Raw genomic sequence first — 6,359 nt, 5'->3', positions numbered from 1 at the left:
TCCTTCCCACACTCAGGGCAGGTGAATGGTTTCTCCCCAGCGTGTACTCGCTGGTGTGCCTGTAGGGTGGATAAATGAGTGAATCCCTTCCCACACTCAGAACAGGTGAATGGTTTTTCTCCATTGTGAGTGCGTTGGTGCACAGTGAGGGCAGAAGAATGCCTGAAACTCTTTCCGCAGGAAGTGCAGCTGAACAGCTTTTCCTCGGTGTGAATGCGCTGGTGTGACCAAAGGCCTGACGACTGAGTAAATGCCTTCCCACACACCGAGCAAATAAATGGCCTCTCTCCAGTGTGATTACATCGATGGTTTTCTAGTAGGGACAGGTAATCAAATCCTTTACCACATTCCTCACATTTCCATGGTCTTTCCTTGGCAAAAGTATACTTGTATTTCCCTAGGTTATGAAAAAAAAGGGAAGCGTTTGTACTGCTTTGAATGCTGCAATGTTTGTTTTGAGACTTTGTAACTGGTTAAAGTCCTTCACAGTCAAGTGAACTGAAACACACTCAATCTGGGACAACAAGGTGCAGGGCTGGATGAACGCAGCAGGCCAAGCAGCATCATAGGAGCAGAAAGGCTGACGTTTCGGGCCTAGACCCTTCATCAGAAAAGGGGGAGGGGAAGGGGGTTCTGAAATAAATAGGGAGAGAGTGGGAGGCGGATAGAAGATGGATAGAGGAGAGGATAGGTGGAGAGGAAACAACCAGGTCGAAGAGGCGGGGATGGGGCCAGTAAAGGTGAGTGTAGGTGGGGAGTTAGGGAGGGGATAGGTCCGTCCAGGTCAAGGGTCCCTGAGCCTCCGCTTGGTTTCCCCGATGTAGAGGAAGCCACACCGGGTACAGCGGATGCAGTATACCACATTGGCAGATGTGCAGGTGAACATCTGTTTTTTTCTTGATGTGGAATCTGCCAATGTGGTGTGGCTTCCACTACATCGGGGAAACCAAGCGGAGGCTCGGGGACCAATTTGCAGAACACCTACGCTCGGTTCGCAATAAACAACTGCACCTCCCAGTCGCGAACCATTTCAACTCCCCCTCCCGTTCCTCAGATGACATGTCCATCCTGGGCCTCCTGCAGTGCCACAACGATGCCACCCGAAGGTTGCAGGAACAGCAACTCATATTCCGCTTGGGAACCCTGCAGCCCAATGGTATCAATGTGGATTTCACAAGTTTCAAAATCTCCCCTCCCCCTACCGCATCCCAAAACCAGTCCAGCTCATCCCCGCCTCCCTAACCTGTTCTTCCTCCCACCTATCCTCTCCTCCCACCTCAAGCCGCACACCCATCTCCTCCCGACTAACCTCATCCTGCCCCCTTGACCTGTCCGTCCTCCCTGGACGGACCTATCCCCTCCCTAACTCCCCACCTACACTCACCTTTACTGGCCCCATCCCCGCCTCTTCGACCTGGTTGTTTCCTCTCCACCTATCCTCTCCTCTATCCATCTTCTATCCGCCTCCCACTCTCTCCCTATTTATTTCAGAACCCCCTTCCCCTCCCCCTTTTTTGATGAAGGGTCTAGGCCCGAAATGTCAGCCTTTCTGCTCGGCCTGCTGTGTTCATCCAGCCCTGCACCTTGTTGTCTCGGATTCTCCAGCATCTGCAGTTCCTACTATCTTTGATTCACACTCAATCTGGTATGTGTGCTGCTCTCTGCGATTTTTTTTTTTCTCAGTCACACCGATGGGTGAAATATTATAGCCAGGTCAGCACAGACAATTATTTCCCCTATGCATTCAAAGACTGGGGATACTGAGAATTCTGATTCGATAGTGAGAACTCTTCAAAAAAACTTGGAAAGATGTTCACAAAACTGTTCATCAAAAGCATAGGATTGGAATTCAAAACTAAGAATTCCACTTTGTATGGAAACTGTATAGTTCATCAAAAGAGTAAGTCACCAATCTCACAAAACACCATCATCCCTCAGCTGAAATCCAAACTTCTGGGGCCATCGGTTGAATACATTTCTTTAGCCCACTCTTACATTAGCAAGATAGCTACACATACGTCTTTCTCAACATATAACCAAGATGGTGACCATGAGCTTGTTCCTGGGAGAAGCCTCGGGTCTGTAAACATGGGATCTGCAGCTCGTTCTTGGTCTTTGGGCTCTGTACCTGGGAGAGAGAGGATCCAATTCTCAGAGTTTCCGTCCTTGTCTCCTTCAACCAATCAGAACGTGGTCTGGGCTGGGGCCTTACGTCACGGTGAAAGTGCGGCGTAGAGCAAGGAACTCCCTGATTGGTTGCCAGCAGGATGGAATATGCGCATTGTCCCCGATGAAACTATGTAAAAATGGCGGCCGCCGCCAGGGGCCTCGCTGCCCAGATCAAAGGATACGACAGTGACTTTCTCTTTTGGGGTTTAAATTGTTCTCAACGTGTTTATGAAACCACCCAATCCACCCTCCCAGCTCCGTCCTCCCTTCTCCGCGAACCTGAAGGTAAATCAGACCCGCCATGATGTTCCAACAGAATCTCTCCATGGGCAACCTACACCGCTATTGCGCATGCTCTATCACGCGGTGTCCCAGCTGATTGACAACCGTTCTGCACCAATCGGAATGAGGGGTGGAGCTGTGACCGCACCGCCCCCTGACTGAAACACTGTCATCTGGTTTCTCAAATTCCGCGAGTTTACCTCCCTTCTTGAATAAACTGTGGCATTGGCAGTTTTCGAATCCCCTGGGAATTTTCCACAATCTAGAGTTGTTTGGAAAATTACAATCAATGCCTCCTCCATCTCTACAGCTACTTATTTTGGAATCAGGGCCAGTTCTTGATCTGCCTTTAGCCCCATCAGTTTGTTGAATACTACTACTCTCCACGTCTCTAACCCACCCACTGTACCGTTCAGAATACCATTTTATGGTCTCTGTTCTCTAGGGAATGTTTTACCCTGGTGTAATTTATTAAGCCTGCCACCTCATGAGATCCAAATCAGTCTGAGTCCCCATTGTGTCTCTTCTGCATCGCTTGCCTCTTTCGACAGTCACAAAAGCACATTTCACAGGAATTTATCCCCCTGCATAGAAAAGGGCTTTGATAGTGAATGAAGAAATTGAAACCAATCTTTACTTGGTACAGATTTAATTAAAGGGTGAAACATTTCATGTCTGTGCCTCCTGACTCCACTCTGTCAATAAGTGTCTCTTTATATGTTTTCCAGTCCCCATCAAATGCATACTTAACATTTGATAAAATTAACAGCTACAAGCAGGGTTAACTAAAATGTTTATCGTTCAAATGGCTGCTAAGATGTCTCCGCAGGTGGGTTGATTCATTTCATGCCTTCCCACACTCAGACCAAATGAATGGCTTCTCCCCCGTGTGAATTTGCAGGTGTGTCAGAAGGTTGGAAGTCCAAGAGAATCCTTTTCCACGCACACAACAGTTTTCATGCAGATGGTGGTGTGTGTATTGAATGAACTGCCAGAGGAAGTGGTGAAAGCTGGTACAATGACAACACTTAAAAGGCAACTAGATGATGACATGAACAGGAAAGGTTTAGAGGGATATGGGCCAAATATTGGCAAATGGGATGAGAATAAATTTAGTACGTCTGGTAGGCATGGACGAGTTGGACCGAAGAGTCTGTTTCGGGGCTGTACATCTCTCTCTCACTCACTCTCGGTGGCATATCACTGCGATCTAATCCTGGTTCAGACATGGAGCTGGAATTGGGGCTGTGTTAGTGGGAACTGGATTGTTCCCATTTCAAACTGGTGTTGCTTAAACAGATCCCTGAGGGCGGTATGGACAGAGATTTCACCTCACAAAGGAGCGGTACTTCTAAAGCTTGTGATTTCGAATAAACCTGTTGGACTATAACCTGATGTCATTTGACTTCTGACTTTGGACAGAGACGATTTAGCAGAGATGTTGGTTGGGGGTGGTGGTGGTGGTGATGAGGAGTGAGGCCTACTCCAGTCTCAGCTGAGCAGATGTGTGTCCTGTGAGTGAGGGGTGGGGGGAACTTGTGGCCTAGTCCAGGTCTGGCTGCACGTGGGCCTGTCCTGAGGGTGAGAGGAGACAGAAATGCCCTTGAAGCAATCGCTAAGGTTACTGCTCAAGTCTCTCTCTCTCCCCTACACACACACGCACAATGTCAAGGCTTTGATTCAGTTCACGGCCCATTGACTACGGAATGTTCCAGAACACAGCGTTACAAATGACGATTGAGAGAGACTGGAACAGGCATTGCTGTAAATCTGTCATCCAAATTACTGAGGCGGGGAGGCACAACCATTTTCCTGTCATGTAGGTGGAAGGAGGGATGAACCCCAGGTTGGGTGTCACTAGGGGGCCACTCAGCTCCTGACCCCAATCCTGCCTTGGTTCAAATAGGGCAAGGGAGGCAAACCCCAGAGGAGAGGGGAAGAGTGACTGCCCTTGGTATCAAGGTGGCATTTGACTAAGCATGGCATCGAAGAGACCTGGCAACACTGGAATTGGTGGGTACCAGGGAGGGTTCGAACTCCGCCATTCGGAGTCCTACCTGAGGTGATGGTCGTGCTCATTGGAAGCCAGTCATCTCGGGTCCAGGACGTCCCTGCAAGCGTTGCTCTGGGTAATGTCCTAGACCCAACCATCTTCGGCTGATTCATCCATGACCTTCCCATCCATCTGAAGGTCAGGAGTAGGGATGTTGACCAACGATTGCACAATGTTTGCTGCTCCTCAGATACTGGGGCAGTCAGTGTCCAAATGCAGCAGGACAGGGATGATATTCAGTCTCACCTCCATCACATGCACACACACACACACAATGATTATCTCCAACAAGACAGAATGTAACCCTCAGCAAGTCCTGTTTAACTAATTTATTGGAAGTCATTACGAGCATGGTGGACAATGGGGGCCCAGTGGATGTGGTGTATCTGGATTTCCAGAAGGCATTCAACAAGTTACCACACAAAAAGGCTGCTGCATAAGTTAAAGGTACACGGCATTACAGGTAATGTATTAGCATGGATAGAAGATTGGTTAACTAACAGAATGCAAAGAGTGGAGATAAATGGGTGTTTTTCTGGTTAGTGATCAGTGGCTAGGGGGTGTGCCTCAGGGATCAACGTTGGGACCTCAATGGTTTACAATTTACATAGATCATTTAGAGTGGAGGACCGAGTATTGTGTGTCAAAGTCGGCAGTTGACACTGAAATGAATGGTATAGCAATGTGTGCAGAGGACACTGAAAGTCTGCAGAGCGAAATAGGTAGGTTAAGTGAGTGGGCAAGGGTCTGGCAAATGGAGTCCTATGTTGGTAAATGTGAGCTCATCGACTGTGGTCAGAATAACAGATAGCCTGCTCCTGCACCTAATATCCCTGCACCTCTTTTTCTGCTCAGGACCTCTGCAGCCTTATGGACTCAATATCGAGTTCAACAATTGTAGGGCTTGAGGCACCATCCATACCAGCCCTTGTCTTCATATCATTTGTTATTACACACAATCCATTGTTAGCCACTAATAGTCTTTGTTAGAACCTATTCATTCTCTGAGACTAATTGTTATCCACAATCATCTGTCCTACGGTTCTCTCTCTGAGGTCCATGCCCACCTATTGTTTACTCCTTACCCAGTGCTCCGACCCCACCCTATCTTCTGCATAAAAAACAGCTTTTTCCAAGCTACCACCAGTTCAGAGGAAGAGTCACTGGACCTGAAATGCTACCTCTTGATTTCTCTCCAAAGATGCTGCCAGACCTGCTGAGCATTTCCAACAATTTCTGTTTTTGTTTCTGATTTACAGCATCCGCAGTTCTTCCAGTTTTTTTACCACCTCTCTCTCTGTCTATCTGTGTCTCTCGCTCTCCACCTGTCTCCCTCTCTATCTCTCTCCCCCACTGTCATTCTTCCCCAACACAGTCGGTCTCTGACCATCTGTCGACGTTTCTCTCTGTTTCTCACTCCCTTGCCGTCTTGCTCTCTTTGTCTCTCTCTCTCCCACTGTCTTCTTCCCTATCCCTGTCTGTTTCTTGCTCCCTCTCCGTCTCACTCTGTTTCTCTTTCTTTATCCTTCCCTCCCCCCGCTTTCCCTTCCCTCCATCTCCCTCACCCCTTCCCTCCCCTGCTATCCCTCCCTCTCCCCCTTCCCTCCCTCTTTCCCAGTCTCTTTACCACTCTCTCCCTCCCTGCTTCCCTCCCTCTCCCTCCCCCATTCCCTCCTCCTTTACCTCCCTTCCCTCTTTCCCTCCCTCTCCTTCCCCCATTCCCTCCCTCTTTCCCTCTCCCCTACCCTCTCCTCCCTCTTTCCCTCCCCCCTACCCTCTCCCCCCTCTTTCCCTCTCCCCTTCCCCCCTTCCCTCCCTCTCCTTCCCCCATTCCCTCCCTCTCCTTCCCCCATTC

The sequence above is a fragment of the Rhincodon typus genome, chromosome 42, assembly GCF_021869965.1.
Source record: "Rhincodon typus isolate 14 chromosome 42, sRhiTyp1.1, whole genome shotgun sequence".
Lineage (NCBI taxonomy): Eukaryota > Metazoa > Chordata > Chondrichthyes > Orectolobiformes > Rhincodontidae > Rhincodon > Rhincodon typus.
Note: the sequence above shows the minus strand (reverse complement) of the source record.